The 19676-nt window shown below is 35.9% G+C and overlaps 1 protein-coding gene across 1 annotated transcript in view; it reads right to left on the bottom strand.

Moving 5' to 3' along the window:
- The window catches only part of cdon (cell adhesion associated, oncogene regulated), a 42845-nt gene extending 39218 nt beyond the window's left edge, over window positions 1-3627 (bottom strand). Inside the window, exon 1 of the mRNA XM_051870791.1 lies at window positions 3219-3627. The gene's annotated coding sequence lies outside the window, so the exon portion shown is untranslated. The remainder of the gene's footprint in view (window positions 1-3218) is intronic.
- Between the last annotated feature and the right edge of the window lie 16049 nt (window positions 3628-19676).

The raw sequence follows: 19676 nt of genomic DNA, 5'->3' as shown, positions 1-19676 counted from the left end.
TATTCTTGTAACAGGCAGAAAATGGAGATCTCATCTGAGATGTGGGAGCTTAATAAACACTATCAATAAATGATCAAAGGAGACAGAGGAAGAAGACCGGAAAACTTCCTTTTCATACGTCCCTTTTTGAGCTGATAAAAAAATAATAGGGATGGCGAAACATCACCATGAAGGTATTCAAAGATACACATTTCCTACAAGTAATACTTGTACATGGAGGAGTATTATCTATATAACTATTCAGTTATTTTATCAGAACTGTTTTTTTCTGGCAACAAAGCCATAAGGGCTTCTCAGTTAGAGTGACAGCATTAAACTAACAGATAAAGAAAAAAAAGTTATAAAATGCAGGGACTCAAATTAAATGGGTTCATTTACATTACTATGTGAACAAACTGATTCCCTAGAATGAACCAATCAATTTCTAATGCTACATGATGTTTAATTATTATTTCAGCTCTCTCGGCTCTAAACTATGTGTGCAATTTAATATAACATAAAAACAGTGATGTAGCATTTTGTCACAATACAATGCTACTCAGAAAAAGTTTTTATTGTAAAAGTTACTGTTTGAGCCATTATCAATACTAAAAAAAAGTATGTTATTACATTTCTACTAGCTCTGATAACAGAAAAGACGAAAACTAAAGGGAAGGGAAAAGTGACATCCTGAACTGTACAGTCACATGGAAATTGAGAACAAACCAAAAATACAACCAAAACAACAAAACTGAAACTTTCTATTACACTTTCTATTTAACTCAAGCTGTATATATATTTGTGGTTTTAAACTCTAAACATTGTTTTATCTCTAACCAGAGGGACAGGAAACGATTTAGACAGCTCCAACTGTGCAAAGTGAGATTTTATAGTGTAGTGATTATGTTTATGATGAGATGATAAGCATATGTTTAACCCATCAGCACAGTTGTCTTTCTCGCCATATTTTATTCTGAGAAGACCGTCGAAAAAAAACAAAAAGAGAGCCAACAGGTGAAAGAGAACAAGTTGGATTATACGTGACCAAGCTCAACATTCCTGCCTGGACAAAAATAAAGACATGATAAAAGTTCACTCCGCTGTCCTACAGTCCCTTGTCAGCAATTTTCAGTTAAATGTATGGTTTGGTAAAAAGCTGTGAATGTAGCAAAAATTAAACTGAAAAAAGTCACATTCTTACGTTCATTCATTACACTTGCCTTTTCCTGGTAAGCACTTTTTAAATCTTTTATTGTGTTGGTATCTTGAGACGATCTCTCAGTCTCTTTCTCTCCAGAGCAGAAAGCATGAGGGCTTTGTTACCCAGCAGTCATGTTGTCCTAACCTCTCTGATCACACAAAAGCCACTCACATGCCACATGTAGGCATCTATTTACGCCTCTTTAGAAGCAGAAGATCAAAAGAGTCATTACGCCCACAGGAGGAACAATACAGAGATACAAACCTCTATCTGCTCCTGGAATCATAAACATCAGTATGCAAATAAACAATCTTTTTTTTTTTTTTTTTTTAATAATCTACAAAAGCTTATTCAGTTACCAAAGATATGACAACTCCTCAAATATAAGACAATCTATTACACTGTGACAATTATGAGACGTTTAATATGAATTTGGGTTAGTTTAAACTCTACAGAGAGTTTGACCTTTTAGCTGAGAAGTTTTTACAGATATCAACACGTTTCCTTAAATCACTGTAAACCAACTAATCATGGCACACCTTAAAATATTTGTAACTTCTGGCAGAGTTTGTCTCTTTAAAAATACCAATCTATGTTTTCATCTACAATGAATAAGCACTTCAATCAGATGTGGTGTAGTTTAAAAAACACTTTATCTGCAAATACAGAAATTGAACTTGTGGGTCATTATGTCGGTTACTTATTTTATGTTATTTAAAATGCAACTCTAAAATAACCAATTCTGCGAATTCTCTTACTTTTTCAATTGTATTGTCTTTAGTTCTAGTGCTATTTATTTTCCAGAATCAAAAAAACCCATGGGTTCTGTCTCACAGGTATCTCATTTCAAAGACCCGAGTGTTTGGGGTCTGACTAATACATATTGTGGGGTTTGTTTTCATCAAGAAATAGCGATAATCAAGCTGCAATAGAGGTGAAGAAATGCCTTCTTTCCATGTTAATAAAGACGTACAATTAGAAATACATTTATTACATAAGGTGTGGATGTCAACTGAATGCCGACAAAAAGCAGTATTACGTTAAGTGATTATGCACACAAAAATATGCATTCAAAAGCCAAAACTTCCCTATACACACACACACACAAGAGCTTTTGGTCACACTAACAATACAAACAAATCACTTGTCACAGAGGAAAGCATTTCCAATAGTTTCATGTTTTCATAGATAAATCTGAACGCCCCCATCATGTTGTGTTCATACGGCTGCAGTAATGATTAAAGTCACTGACTTAAGTCAACTTAGGAAAACTGAAGTGGTTTCATTCATGGGATTGAAAGTTTTTTTATGCTTGCCACTTTTACACAGCAGCAGTTTGAACAGTCTGACTCTAGAAACTTTCAAAACACTTTACACTCGGGCAAAAGGGTCTTCATACATTCCAAAATAAAAATCTTTTAAACTTACACTCTGTAAACTTTTTTGAGTGTTTACACTCAAAACTTGGTTTATACACTTCAAATTTGTTTCAAATTCTTGAAACTTTGTTCATAAACTTTAAAATTTCTTTCTAATTTTTTTGTTTATGCACTTTACATTCAAATACTTTGTTTCAAGACTTTAAACTTTGTCTCTACACTCTTTACACTTCTGTAATACACCCTGTAACACTCAGTTTGTTTTAACTCTTGAAACTTGATTTCTACACTTTAAACTTTGTTTGTACACTTTACATTTTGGAAAGAGGGTTGTTTATGCATGCCAAAACAAAACTTTCTCATTTGGAACTTTATACCTATACATTACACTTTGACATCTACACAGTTTACAGTAAAGTCAAGTTTGGTGTAAAACTTTGTTTTCACATCTAAACGTTCTGAGGGGAAAAGATTCCATAACTAAAATAATGTTTAACACTTGGCACTTTACAGTGTCTCCTCATCTATGGTGTTTGCGGTGCAGACAGCTGCGTCTCGTGCAGGATAAATAAGTGAATACACATGAACTCTTCGCACTGTTCAGCGGAAGAAGCTCTTCACGCAGTGGCGGTGTGTGAAGACTCTCCAAATTGTCTTACCTTTTCCAGGAGGGCAAAAGCTGCGGGCAGCCGGACACTCTAGCAGTGAAACACATTCTCTTGATGGCAGATCCGTACGGGGCCCTCCATTAGACGCGGGCGCAAAGTGCAAAACAACGGGAAAAAAGAGTAACGATATGCCGTTTCGCTCACTTTCTGTCCAGGACGTATAGACGCGTGACCGCCGCCGAGTCAAAGTACGTACTCAAACCTTCAGATCCCGGTGAAGTTCGTAGTAAGTGAACCCTACTCGTCTAACTGTTTCACTATGTCTTCTCTTCTCCCTGCACAAGTTCACTCTCTCTACTACTACTGTCTTTTTCTACACACACGGAGAGAGAGAGGGGATCATATTGCTCAGCAGCTCGTCAGAGCAGGAATGTTCCAGCCCTACAGCAGCAGGGCAGAGCTTCAGTATGCAGGGGGTTGCCCTACTGCCTCAGTGTGTGTGTGCGTGTATATGTGTGTGTGTGTTTGTACTTAATGAATATTAGCAACAAGCCCGCCGCCTGCACCCATGCTACCCCAATCATCCTCAGCCTGCATTTGTCTGACTGGAATTATTTTCACTTCAATATTTATTTGCATATTTATATATGTTTGGTTTTAACAAAAATAATAAAACAAGGCTATTTTATCTATCTATCCATCTATCTATATAGATATAACAACATACATATATGCAGTACCTGTCAAAAATTACAATTTTTTCATTCTCTGAATTCTCTTATGCTCACCAAGGCTGCATTTATTTAATTAAAAATACAGTAAAAACAGCAATATTGCGAAATATTATTACAAATTAAAAGAACTGTTTTCTATTTGAATATATTTTAAAATGAAATTTATTCCTGTGATGGCAAAGCTGAATTTTCAGCATCATTACTCCAGTCTTCAGTGTCACATGATCCTTCAGAAATCATTCTAACATGCTGATTTGCTGCTTAAAAAACATTTCTTCTTCTTCTTATTATTATTATTATTATTATCAATGTTGAAAATACTTGTACTGCTTAACATTTTTGTGGAAATAGTGATTTTTTTCAGGATTCTAGTATGAATAGAAAGTTCATTGAACAACATTTCTATGCATGTATTATTATTTTTATTTTATTTCATTGAAGAAATCTTTTTTTAAATGTCTTCAGTGTCACTTTTTATCAATTTATTTATTTGCATACTGATGTTTACTTTTTTTTTAATCTTACCTCAAATGTTTGAATGGTATCATTGTATATACATTTTTTTTGTTTTTGCAGTATGAAACAGGAATTAGAATTGTAATACATTATTAATATTATTAAAGAAACATAATTAAAATTAATAGAAAATGATGTACCTGCAATGTGTAATTTTTAACTTGAAAAGTGTTTGGCTTGACAACTTTTAAAAAGTTTAATAGTCTTGAAGAACAGAATAGTCATACAGACAAGTACAAATGTTTAAATAAAAGGACATTGCTTACAAGTATTTTAAAAATGGCTTTTTATTTATTTTGCCACGTAACTAAATGTTTCAAAATTTCTCTGATCTACATCTAATATAATGCATTTCATATTTGTTCCATTGCGCTAAACCTGTGAAAGGTGAAATTTACTGAGCATTGCTGACAGATGTTGTTGCGATTGGCAGGTGGTGTCCCTGTTTGCATGCCTCCATAATCCTCAGCAATGCAGGAGTTTTCAGGAAGAATGTGATATATTTGTACAGAGCACATTCCTCAATCATTCACCAACAAGGACAGGTACAAAAAAGGACAGAGTTTTAAAAGACCATAACATGGATTAAGAACAGCATGCGACTATTGCATTTGCTTTTATAGCGACTGTGTTTGTGACTTGTTTTAGTAGCAACATCCTGTGGGTCATTTTTTGGGCTCAGGTTCATTGGTTGGATGTAGCTTATGTTGTTTGGCTGGGACTATTTTGTGAGATGAGGATGTGTGTGGGGAGAAATTCAGGTGTGGGAGGAATGGCTGGCTGGTTAGTGTGTGTGTGCCTGAGCTTGTGTGTGAAACAGTCATCTGTTCTGTGTATGGGCATGTGTAAATAACATAATCATCTTTGCACATGTAATCATTGGACTAGGCCAGTGATGGGACGGCCCACCCGGACCGGAGGACAGCAGGTGCTGCCTGCCTTCTGACAGCCCATTCCAGTGGAAGGTGTGATTCAATTCCTCCCAGGTCTGCAGAGAAACATGCTGTTTGTGGAACGGCCTGTAGATTCCTGACACCAGAGAGAGAGAGAGAGCTGTTGGAGTGTGAAGGCCCTCTTATCTGACAACTGCTGCTTTTTATTCTGCTTGAGAGGATCTGGACATGCCAACATGCCCTCGGCTCTCCACTTTTCTCCCCTTTGATTTTTATTTGAAACAGATTTACAGCTGTTATCAATACTAAAATATTGTGAAATAATCAAATGTAAACTTTTTAGTGGTGGTTGCATCACTATTATTATTGCTCATACCTGTGGTTAGTGATTGAACAAGTATTAAGATTTGGCATGAAAATATTTTTCTAATATTCTGGCTCATATAAACAAAATGTGGTACAGTATGGTGCTTACCACAGGTAATGATAGAGAAAAGAAGCATTATTATACTCCAGTAAATAATAACAAAGCTAAATATGACAATTTTTGTTAGTTAATAGGTTTTTGTGGTGTTTGATATAACATTAAACTATATTCACTGTTAAAAAAAAAAGAGTAGGTTTAACTTAAAAAAGTAAGTTACCTTGTTGCCTTAATTTTGAGTTCATTGAAATAAAAAAAATTGAGTTAATACAATGCAGGCGATTGGTTTAATCAACAGAAACTCAAAATATTATGTTATCTGAACCACATTAATTATTGAAGTTGATTTGACAAAAGAAAAAATGTTGTGATAACAAATCATGAAAATAATTTTTTACAGTGCAGGTATACACTAATTAAGATTTTTTTAAATATTTTTAAAAGAAGTCTCTTATGCTTACCAATGCTGCATTAATTTGATCAAAAATACAGTAAAAACATTGATGTTGTGAAATATTATTATAGTTTAAAATAACCATTTTGCATTTGAATGTATTTTAAAATGTAACTTTTTCCTGTGATGGCTTTATTTAAGCTGAAAATTAGCTATATTTATATAAAAATATCTATATTTATCTATATTCTAAATATAATAGCTATATTTATATATAAACAATCAAATAGAAAACATAAAAAATCTAAATTATTTTAAACTTTTGACCGGAAGTGTAGTTAAATGATAATATTCTATAATAGTTGTTAATGAGTGGAAAACAAAGGAGTAATGTCAGCATCAGCTTTTTAATATTAACGGCCATAATTACCCATTTTATCCCCACAAATCACTAAAAGTTTCTAAAATTTTATACAGGTATTTGTGATGATATCAATTATATAATTATTGATAGTACTTGATGTTAGCTCAAAAATGTATCACCCACAAGACTTTTTGCCTGGCAACAATAAAAAGGGCAGAAAAAAAATCAAATATTAATGGAAACTGAGCCATATCTAGGAACCAGCATATCATTTTGAGGTGGGGTCTTTTGAATTGGCCCTGTAAGTAAACATACTAAAAACCCACTGCATAGCAACACCCGCTTAACTACCAACAACAACCTGGTGACAGCAAGCACCACTCACATTTTCTCACATGTAGCTATAGCTTTAATGTTTAATGTATCTACACTCAGGTTCTTTATTGGCATCAGTGATTCCATGAAGAACCTTTAACCTCCATGGAACCTTTCCATTGAACAAAAGATTATTTATAATGGGAAAACATTTGTTAGATTATTTAAATGCTCTTTAGGACTGAGAACTGTTCATTGAAAGATTCTTTGGGAAACCAAAAATGGTCCTTCTATGGCAACACTGTGAAAACCTCTATTTGAAACCTTGATTTTTAAGAGTGTACCTGTAATTATTCTTAAATAATGTGGTTCTGGACTTGATTTTAACATTTCCCCAGCCCATATTATTGGCCTTTGCTCCAACAGTTCCTCTCACCTCTCAGCACATTGAGCTTTTCGTCTTCTTGAATGGGATTTTGTCAAGGAAAAAAGCTCAGCCCAAGCCAAGAGCAGCATGCTGTCCGTGAGCCCTGCACTGGCTCTAAAGGCCTCATTATTGGGCTGCATGGATTCAACAGGTCCTGGAATGAAATCAAAGGTGTTAGCATGAACCAGAATCCTGGAGAGTAGGTGTAGACCTTTCCTCACACTGGTCATGTATGTTACATCTCTCTGTTCAGGCTGGAGATCGTTCCTCATCTAGTTCATTACCTCTCTTTTGCCCTTCTTTTCTCTGGCTTTGTGTTTTGGGCTGGTGGGAGTGTGTGCGTGCACGTGAGAAAGATAGAGCTACTGCTCAGAGGAGGGGGGGTTCGAGGGGAATAATTTGACACAGTCTCATGTGAAAGGCCAGAAAGCGGGCAGTCCACAGCGAGCAGGGGTCTTCGCACAAAAGAGTTTGGAGGGGGTCAGGCACAGCAGTGAGAGACTTAGAGAGGCCGGAGCCATGCTGGGAAGTGAAGCCGGCTACAGAGATTCCTCTCTGGCCCTGCAGTCTCTGTTTCTCATATCAACATGTCAGTTCGGAATGAGTAACCTTTCTGATGGCCATGTGTGCTTCTGAAAAGCGTTTATTTTATAACTATGAGTTATGAACTGATCTTAGTGTTTGGTAATGTTTTGACTTTTTAGTGACTTTTTAAAGCCTACACTCTAAAAACAAACTTAATAATTTGTAGCATATACACAATTTTTTAAAGTTGATTACTCAAAAAAAAAAAAAAAAAAATCAACAATTGAGTGTTGGCTCTGGAACCAATTAATCTTATCTATATCAGTTCAAATTGACAGTTAGCATATCACATGCTAATTGTCACTTATTTAGCATGTAAATTTAATAAACAAGTAAAATAATATTTGTCACTGGAATTAGCACTCATATTGTCAATATACTTCCATGTAGCCACTCACAACATAACCATGAGCTCTACTCTTAAGCACAATGACAGCACAATGACAACCACAAAAACCTAAACATTACAGAAACTCTTTTACATTTTAAACATAACAGAATTAATCAGATCTTCCCTTTACATTAGGGCCCTATTTAACAATCTAAGCACATGGTCTGTAGCTCATGGCTCATGTACCTCTTAAGGCATGTCCGATACTTCTTTTGCTCGTTTAACGATGGTGTTTTGAGCGTAACACGTAATAAACCAATCAGAGTCTCATCTCCCATTTCCTTTAAAAGCCAGTTGCACTTGCACCATGGCGAATTCGCTATACGTGGTGGAATTTGCAAGCGGAAAGACTGAACGCTTCTCCAGAGAGGAATCCCTTTATTTTTAATATTTAAAAATGTTTGTGTGCTGCTGCGTGTCCCTGTGTGTGTAACAAGCAGAGTGTACGCGTGTTGTGCACTCACCTAAAGGCGCATATTACTAACGCACCCTTTAAATAACAAAAAAATACTGCACCATTGACTTTAGACCAGGTTTTTGTAGGTCAATGGTGCAGTTGTTTTCAGTTGCCTCAAAATAGCAATACGCCAACAATGCACCTGAACACACCTCGTTTTCAGACCAGCACACCCATAGGTAAACAGATGGCCATGAGTACATTTGCTATTTAAACAACATGGCACTGGACGTGAAAATGATTGCAAAAACACTTGCATCACGCGTGGCGTCGCATTGCGGCGGGTGTATGATAGGGCCCTTAATTTTAACATATATTTTCTATTGCTGTCAAATCGATTAATCATGATTAATTGCATCTAACATAAAAGTTTGTACATTTTATATATATATATATATATATATATATATATATATATACACATTATATATTTACAAACTTTTATGTTAGATGCGATTAATCTATTTGACAGCACTAATATTTTCCTTATCCTGTCATGTGCAAAGCATGCTGGGAACTAGAAATCCACTGCCTAATTTGAAAGTTATCAAGACAATTTCACTAAGTTACTATTTAAAAATAAAAATCAATTAACGCAGAAATTTCGGGTAAAAGTTGATGTACTGATAAACATTACATTGTCAATAGAACTCATCAAAATAATGTTTGCAACTTAAAATATTTATTTAAATCAATATATTGGCAATTTTGCAGTAATAGGTCCCCTGGATTTCTTTTTAGTGTGTATGCAAATGAGATAAACATTTTGAGGTCATATTCTACCCCAATATCAAAAGAAAAAAAAAAATATTTTGCTTAAAAATTAGAAGTTGTAGCCTATTTTTTCATGACAATTAAGCACATTTTACCACAATGCAAATGAATCTCATTTTCGTTATAGTAATGAAAATGAAAAAAAAAAAAAAAAAACAATTAAGCATAAATTAAAAGGTAAAATATTTATACATTATGTTAATATTTGTAGTACTGCAATGATTTTATGATTAATCAATTAATTAATTTATTTATTTTTTACTTCTAATTCAATGAAATATGATCTAGACATTTATTGTGCGATTCACATCTGCTTTTTTAGTGGAACAGTAAAACACAAACAGACCCAAAAATAAGATCCTTCAGATTCCACGTCCTAACTTCAAGCACCTTAAAATTAGCCACTGTATCACAAATCCCCCACACCCCTTTCTGTCAGGTGCTCAACCCACGGTCCTGTTTATTGTTTGCTTTGTGCGTGTCCCGGAATAATCAGGATCTGATCACTGGCAACAGAGTGTTTACGAGCTGCAAAGCAAGACAGGGTAGTGTTGACTTTTCCAGCGGAGGCTGTGATGCTCCACTGTCTCTCTTCCTCTCCCACTATCAAAAGGTCGTTAGAGATAGCAGGAGTGCCATCAGGGCTTTGGGTTAGACTCAGGGGTCAGAGGTCAGAGTACACAGCTAAATCAAACCTGGGAGAATCCTCAACCTCACACAGGAATGTGTGTCCTTAGGTCAAAGGTTAGCTTATTAAATCCTGTCTGGAAAAAGCCATCCTACTGTACTGGTTTGGATTTCAATGTTTATGAATTTCTAACATAATTACATTAATATAAGGTTACTTTGAATATATAGTTTAGAGTAGAATAGAATAAACTTGATTTATCTCAAAGTAGTGTTGTCAAAAGTACCGACCGCGATATCAAATCGGTACTGAAATTTAAAAAATGTGACGCTTTGAGTGCTGTTGAGCAGATTTGTGAAGTCCTCTGATTGGCAATTGTGTTCATGGCTCATCAGATATGTCTGTGATTGGCTACAATGATCAACGCTTCAAAAACATGTTATAAACAGACATCAGTGACGCTTTTACACAGATACACACGGGAGCGTTTGAAAGCAGGCGTCTATCAGCAGACCGGTCTGCTGATAGACATCTGCTTTCAAACGCTCTCGCTACCGCTTTCAAAACGCATTCAAATTCAAACACTTCGGTGTGCTTTCAAACGCTCCCATGCGTTGATCATTGTAGCCAATCACAGACATCTCAGATGAGCGTGTGAACACAAAGGCTAATCAGAGGTGTTTACAAATCCACTCAAAGCGTCACATTTTTAAAGTTTCAGTTCTGACTTGGTATCATGGTCTGTACTTTTGACAACACTATTTCAAAGTAGGGAAAGTGTAACGTTGCAGCAGCATAAATGGGTCAAATCAACATAAAACACCATTCAAACCCTTTTTGCAACCTGATGTGATTTATTTTGCATTGTGAAACAGGATATTTATGATTTTATCCATGTGAAATTGAGTGGATCATTAAAATTTATATAACAGGTGGTCAGAAGAGGGGGATTCAAAAGTGACATCAGACAAGATCAAAAAGTTGTTAGTTTTTGATAAACACTACAAATACAAATATTTTCTTTGGAATAATGAATTGTGCACAGTAAGTGTTAAAAAGTACATTTCATGCTGGTTTTAAGGTTACTAAAATTACAAAAAAAAAAAAAAAATACTACATATAGTGTTAATATACTAATATACTCATAAAGAAGTTGATATCCCACAATAAAAAAAAAACTATATTTTTATACTGTACTAGTATGAACACATATCTTAATATAATATAATATACAACCCGAATTCCGGAAATGTTGGGACGTTTTTTTAAATTTGAATAAAAATAAAAAAACTAAAAGACTTTCAAATCACATGAGCCAATATTTTATTCACAATAGAACATAGATAATATAACAAATGTTTAAACTGAGAAATTTTACAATTTTATGCACAAAATGATCTCATTTCAAATTTGATGCCTGCTACAGGTCTCAAAATAGTTGGGACAGGGGCATGTTTACCATGGTGTAGCATCTCCTCTTCTTTTCAAAACAGTTTGAAGACGTCTGGGAATCGAAGTAATGAGTTTCTGGAGTTTTGGTGTTGAAATTTGGTCCCATTCTTGCCTGATATAGGTTTCCAGCTGCTGTTTGTGGTCGTCTTTGACGTATTTTTCTCTGTAGGTGAAAGATCTGGACTGCAGCACCCAGACTGTTCTACAACGAAGCCATGCTGTTGTAATAGCTGCAGTATGTGGTTTTGCATCTGAAATACACAAGGCCTTCCCTGAAATAGACGTCATCTGGAGGGGAGCATATGTTGCTCTAAAACCTTTATATACTTTTCAGCATTCATAGTGCCTTCCAAAACATGCAAGCTGCCCATACCATATGCACTTATGCACCCACATACCATCAGAGATGCTGGCTTTTGAACTGAACGCTGATTAACACGCTGGAAGGTCTCCCTCCTCTTTAGCCCAGAGGACACAGCGTCCGTGATTTCCAACAAGAATGTCAAATTTGGACTCGTCTGACCATAGAACACTTTTCCACTTTGAAAGAGTCCATTTTAAATGAGCCATGTTCACATATGGCTTCCTTTTTGCATGATAGAGCTTTAGTTGGCATCTGCAGATGGCACGGCGGATTGTGTTTAACGACCGTGGTTTCTGGATGTATTCCTGGTCCCATTTAGTAATGTCATTGACACAATCATGCCGATGAGTGATGCAGTGTTGTCTGAGGGCCCGAAAGACCACGGGCATCTAATAAAGGTCTTTGGCCTTGTTATGCATTGTAGATGATGAGATTTGCAAAGCCTTTGCAATTTGACCTTGAGGAACATTGTTTTTCAAGTATTCCACAATCTTTTTACGCACTCTTTCACAGATTGGAGAGCCTCTACCCATCTTTACTTCTGAGAGACTCTGCCTCTCTAAGACATCCCTTTTATAGCTAATCATGTTACAGACCTGATATCAATTAACTTAATTAGTTGCTAGATGTTCTCCCAGCTGAATCTTTTCAAAATTTCTTGCTTTTTCGGCCATTTGTTGCCCCTGTGCCAACTTTTTTGAGACCTGTAGCAGGCATCAAATTTGAAATAAGCTCATTTAGTGTATAAAAGTGTAAAATTTCTCCCTTTAAACATTTGTTATGTTATCTATGTTTTGTGAATAAAATATTGGCTCATGTGATTTCAAAGTCTTTTAGTTTTCATTTTATTAAAAAAAAAAAAAAAACGTTCCAACATTTCCGGAATTCGGGTTGCAATATACAGTAATATAATATAATATAATATAATATAATATAATATAATATAATATAATGCTCATTTTTTGAGCTCAGTTCATGAACATTAAACCCATTTTGTAAAAGTGACAGTGCATAGTATGTAAAGAAACTCCCTTTACTGTTGTACAACACGCGTAACCAATATCCCTCAGGAAGGCCATATATCTCTTAACTCAGACAGGTGTGTGTGTGTGTGTGTGTGTGAGAGAGAGAGAGAGAGAGAGAGAGAGAGAGAGAGATTTGAACACCACGACCCCCTCACCCCCCACCCATCTGGTTTGTGCATCACTGCTTGAGATTGTATTATCCATTCTGGCCTCTCAGGGAATTTCATCAGTATGTTACATCTCACTTATTCACTCATCTCTCTGCACTCTGTTCTTTCTCACACACATACTCACATACATTCTTTCGGCCTCAAACATAAGTCATTCTTTCACATACACACACTCAGAACCCCACTTCTTTCCCTGGAGAGTCCACAGAGTGTTCATCTTATCTTTATGTTCAGAGCAAAAACAACTACAACTAGCGATTTAAGGCATCATAGGTGCGCTTCTAACACAAAAGCTGTTGTAAGTTATGCTACATTGTAAGATACCTGGGCCAAATTCTAAAGCAGCATCACCTCACCTTCAGTGAGAGGGCAATCCCAGAATGCACTGCTATAAGCTTGAATCTGAACATTCTAGATAGGCAGCAACTTTTTTGCGTTACACAAATAATTCTCTGAACAGGAGACTGAATTGATTTCCATGTACTATGGCATTAGCTTTTTGCTAAGCTAAAGGCACAATCCTCTAATACCAATACATTTATGTAATACAAATAAATATTGGGTAAAATAATAATAAAATATTACACTGACCTACTTTTTATCAAAACTTTAAGTTTTGAATGAAATATAAGCTTATAATCAACATTTCTCTTTTAGTCCAACCAACCCAATCTCATTAGAAAACGTAATTATTTTACAAGGTAGCGACTTTGTATAAATGTGTATGGAAATGTGCGATTTCTAGGAAGATAGTAAGCATGAATGTCCATCCCAAGTGGACCATACAAAAACGTAAATGAGATCGTACGAATTCATACGAATTAGCCACCAATTTGCCAAAACATAAAATAGTTTCTAATTGCCATAAGAATGTTTTGGTCCACCATCTTGGATTTCCTTTTTTTCACTGAGCTTGTTGCAATGCATTTTGGGATTCTCTGTGAAGGACACATGTAATGCACTTGTGAACTTTAACCACAGGCATATTCTTGTGTGATCAGGAAGTTTCCCAGAATGCAACTGTGTAACATATACATGCAGCCATGAGCCATGCTGTGTTTTCCTCTCTGGAGGACATTACATGGATATTGTAGACAAGGTATCATTAAAGATAAGCTGGAAAGGGAAGACACAACAGGGCTCATCCGTAATGGAGTGAGTGAATGTGGAACAAGGGAATAGGAGGGGAAGGAAGCAGGTAAAGAGAGTGATCAGTCACAGGGTGCAGTAATGTCTCCTTCAGTCCCGCAGTGTCGGCCTCTCCGCTGATTTATAGCACAGGGCGGCTGAGAACATCACAACACACTCACTCGCACGGCTACATGTGTGTGAGAACATGGAAGTATATATATGCTGTGGGGGGACAGGAAGGAGTATAAACACATACATACGCTTGTCTGCTGTTCTTAAACTGGGCCAAAACAATATGGATCAGTGTTCAGGCCCCTTTGATTACAAATATGTATATTGGAAGTTTGTATGTCAATGTGTTCTATTTCTGATATGCTCCAGTCCAGTTTTGTCTCCCTCTGTTCTAGTTAAATCACAACATAAAATGTAACTAAATGCACCCTGTTTCTGATATACTTCCATATATAAACAATAGAAAATTTGCTTGGTTTGGGCCAATGTTTGGGCTATCATTTATGTTATTCTTTTTTTCTAATTCGATGCATTTAGTACTATCACTATCACTTATCACTTGTAATTGATTTTTGGAGATAGATATTATGTAATACATTCCTCTAAAATCCCAATTTAACTCCTGGATGAGACAACTATCTGCAGTAAAGTACTGTACTGTAGCAAATTTCACCAATGGGAGTTACATCAGTAACCAGAAGTTCATCCTTCTAGAGAAGTAATGCATCAGTAAATTGCTTAGAAACTTTAATAGCTCAACAAACATACTTTTTTTTTTTGCAATAAATAGTGCTTTAACAAAAAGATGAGCACATTTTCCTCTATAAATTTGCTTGGTAACATGCATTATTGTACACGCTTTTCTTAGAGAAGTCGAAATTTGTTTATTTTCTGTGGTAATTAATAGTATGTCACAATTCTGTCAACAAAGCTTAGTTTGTATTACATCTGTAACATTCCTTTAAAGGTACAATATGTAATTTTCGCCACTAGATGTTGCTTATTCAAAACAAAGGTGTAGCTTGATGACGCCGTGAATGAGTGTGGAATCATGGGAGTTATCGTCTTCACCTCAGCCGATGGAAAGCAATCCGACGGACTCAGGCAGAAATCATGTCTCTGAGGCATGGTAAAAACATGGTACTCGTGGTAAAACAAGAAAATAAGACTAACCATGTTGAGCTGTATAACAATGATACGTTTTATGTTGATAAAACAGTTGCTCACCTGTCTAATAAAACACATAATATATTAAAGCGTCTTTGGTGTTTCCATGGTTTCTATGAAAGTAAAACTGGAAATCGAAGGTAATGCAGATATGACGTCATTGACAGGCGACGCAATGACACGGTCCATGTCCTGGTTAAAATGGCTGATTTCTCTGGATTTAAACGTTGTTGGAAACGTTTGGGATAATGTAAGTACACAAGTCAACAAAATATATAACATTGTTCTAGTGGGTTTTTTTTTTTTTTTTTTTTTAATCTAAAAATCTTACATATTGTGCCTTTAATCATATACACTACTGTACTGTTTTTGAAAGAAATTAATAGTTTCATTTAGCATTGCTACAAATAATTTCTATTTCAAATAAATGCAGTTCTTTTGAACTATCTAATCATCAAAGAATTCTGGGAAACAAATGTATCACAGTTTCCACAAAAAATTTTAAGCAGCAAACCTGTTGTCACCATTGATAATAATAGGCTAATAAAGTTTCTGCACCTAATCAGCATAATAAAATTATTTCTGAAGGATCTTATTGTTCAAATAAATGCAGCCTTGGTGAGCATAAGAGACTTCATTCAAAAACATTAAAACATCTTACCAACCAGAAACTTACAGTAGAACAGTACTGAACAGTAGATTTCTGGGGATGTTTTTCAGACGTTTTTCAATTTCCCCAAATTAGAGTTCAATTAGAAGCTCATAAACACACACACACACTCTTTGGGTTTTCATGTTTTATGGGGACTTTCCATAGACATAATGATTTTTATACTGTACAAACTGTATATTCTATCCCCTAAACCTACCCATCACAGAAAACTTTCTGCATTTTTAGATTTTAGTATGATTTGTAAGCGCTTTTCCTCATTTTGTCCCTATAATGTAGGGTATACCTGAACCACACACACACACACACACACACACACACACACACACATAGAATCTCATTCAAACTCTTATTCACACCGTTGCTGATGCTAATAAACTCTTCTTAAAACCTTCATTCATTTGCAAAAACCAAGTAATTGGTTGGTTAGAGCGCACATCACATAGGCAAACACTCTCACACACATATGCTAATACTGTTTCAGACACTCCCACTTCTAATTGAACCGCTAATCCCTCAGACTGAAGTATTGCCTTCTTTTCATCACATCCGTCAGCTGATGACACTCCATAACACCCCCGCTACACATACCTGCTCCTGATCTCTGTATGAACCTAACCTGAGGGTGCAATCGAAGGGCACACAGAGAGAGTGAAGTAATTAGATGACATCGGTTACTAGCTGTCAGGCAGCCGACGAATGGCAAACTAATAAAAGCAATAAAGGAGGCTAAATACCGTCGTGGTTGTGACTCTGAATGGGCTGAACATGAGTGGGATTACTGCTCACACACTCAGAGAGAGCGCTTATCGGCTCTCATTCACACCCGTCGGAGGTGACCGGGTGTTGTCATGGTAACAGGAAGTGAGAGTCAACCCTTCAAGATGGCCACCAGCTTGTGAAGGGGTGCATTCCTCAGTGCAGGGGTGTCCCGTTGGGTCTGTGTGTGGTTGACGGGGGGAGGAGGTGATTTTAGTGAGTATTTACTCCAAAAGGGACACTATATAAATAGTAACTGCTGCTGTTTTAAGAACTTCCTGTCACTAGGTATTCCATAAAACAGTAGTTAAACAAACAATGGCTTTTCCATCGGGCTCCGTGAAGGACTGGGGGAAGACAGTTCAGTCCAGAAACTCTCATCTACTGCACTGAAGTGTGTGTTTTCATGATACGTCCTATACAACAGACATACACTACTAATATATATTAGTTGTACACAAACATGATGGTTCGGTATGTACCTCGGTTTGGTACGGTTCAGGAATGAAACTAAACATAAAACTGCTTTTTTAAAATTAAATTAATGTTTAATTAAAAAAAAAAAAAAAAATTGTGCCTGTGTTTAAATAAAATTAAGTATAATTAATAATTTCTTAAGTATAACAAAATCTATCTTAGCTAATGCTGTAAACAATATAGGGATCCCTTACAGGTTTTGCATTAACTTTTAAATCTAGTTATAAAGTTAATTTTCTACTCCAATTTAAATTGAAATATAATTGTTTACACAGTTACTGTCATAACTTGTTTTCATGACAAATTTATTTAAAAATACATTAAATAATCAAGACATTACTAACAGGTAAAGTAAATATAATGAATATAGTGCATAAACGAAATGCTCCTCTCGTAATAAGTTAATTTCTCTAGCGAATTAACATGCTGTGACACTAAATGCCTGAGGTAAATGTAATGCTATGTGAGATATTATTCTCAAGCTGTTTTATTTATCGATTGTCTCTTCTTCTTCTTCTTCTGCGCTTTTAGCAATTAGCATTGTCCCCTTCTGGATTGGAGTATGGATTGCATGTGACCATTACACCCCTAATATATATACAGTATACTTTATACAGTATCTCACAGAAGTGAGTACACCAATCACATTTTTGTAAATATTTTATTATATCTTTTCATGTGACAACACTGAAGAAATTACACTTTGCTACAATGTAAAGTAGTGAGTGTACAACTTGTAGAACAGTGTAAATTTTCTGTCCCCTCAAAATATCTCAACACACAGCCATTAATGTCTAAACCGCTGGCCACAAAAGTGAGTACACCCCTAAGTAAAAATGTCCAAATTGGGCCCAATTAGCCATTTTCTCTCCCCGGTGTCATGTGACTTGTTAGTTTTACAAGGTCTCAGGTGTGAATGGGGAGCAGGTGTGTTAAATTCGGTGTTATCGTTCTCACTCTCTTACTGGTCACTGGAAGTTCAACATGGCACCTCATGGCAAAGAACTCTCTGAGGATCTGAAAAAAAGAATTGTTGCTCTACATAAAGATGGCGTAGGCTATAAGAAGATCGCCAAGACCCTGAAACTGAGCTGCAGCACAGTGGCCAAGACCATACAATGGTTTAACAGGACAGGTTCCACTCAGAACAGCGCCCTCTGACAGCCAAAGGGCGTTCTTGCGCAGAAACTCCAAATATGCCCTGCCGCAGAAGAAGATAACACGCGTCATATCGCTGTAGCTGAATAAACAGAAGATTGAAACGCTTTGATTAAACATGGCTAATAAACACACGACTGCCTTATTCTGTATAAGAAGCCACATCATCTCACAGAAGGATACTCAACTGTCATTATGAAGTGAGTTTGGAGTAAAAACATGTTATTAAATGTCTTTTGTTGGACAAGATGTTAATAATTGCTTCTCATGTCTGGAAAAATGTTTGACAGGTGTTGCTTTTTCAAATGTACATTATAAGCGACTCAAACTTGCAGTGCTTTCAGATGCATTAGCATTTGGAGCCATACTTCATTGACAAGCTGCGCATAAAAAATAATCACAGCCTTTGCGATTTCATAATTCGCGTTTAAGCGATAATCACTTTTAAGTTCAATGTTATTTTTCATATCATGCGATAAATTGGGCAACCCTAATCCACATTACAATCCAGAAGGGGGAAAGAACAGGAAAAAGAGCAGCAGAAAAAGGGACGATCTACGCACCAACGCAAAACAAAAGATCAGATGGCACGCAAGAGCTTGCTAGTAGCCTATACGTTGAGTTTCGATTAATTTTTGTGACGAGCTCCTCAAACTTCATGGAAAGGAAACCTGGATGGCAGAAAGCGGCGTCCTGTTTGTTTTCTTTATTTTATAAAAGCACAATGCTTTGTTTTTATTGTGAGTGTACACAAATAAAAATAGCCTTTACAGTTTCGAATGATGTCTTATCTGTATGACTATAAATGATGGAGTATTTTAAGTTGTTTCTGCTGCTAATGAGAAAAAATCAGTTGTATCATGGAAGTCTCACTACTACAGTCCAGTGATAAATTATGCGTGTCCTGGAAATGGGAAGCCTCAGGTGCCACTTCACTCACTGTCTCCTCGTGGAAAGATTTCCGTGATTTCTTGAAAAAGCATAATATAGAACTTTGTCCATCCACCATTGTCACTGCATGTTAATGATTTGTTGCTTTTTCCTGTTGTACCGAACTTGTGTCGAACAGTGACCCCAAAACCGAGGTACATAATGAACCGTGACTTCTGTGTACCGTTACACCCCTAATACTGTATATATTATAGAATCTGCATATACAATGAAAGTAATAATAAATATATAAAAGTAAAGAATATAAAATTTACTTTGACATTTTTTTAAC

The sequence above is a fragment of the Ctenopharyngodon idella genome, chromosome 18 (genome assembly GCF_019924925.1).
Source record: "Ctenopharyngodon idella isolate HZGC_01 chromosome 18, HZGC01, whole genome shotgun sequence".
Classification (NCBI taxonomy): Eukaryota; Metazoa; Chordata; class Actinopteri; order Cypriniformes; family Xenocyprididae; genus Ctenopharyngodon; species Ctenopharyngodon idella.
Note: the sequence above shows the minus strand (reverse complement) of the source record. Positions and strands in the feature narration are given on the sequence as shown.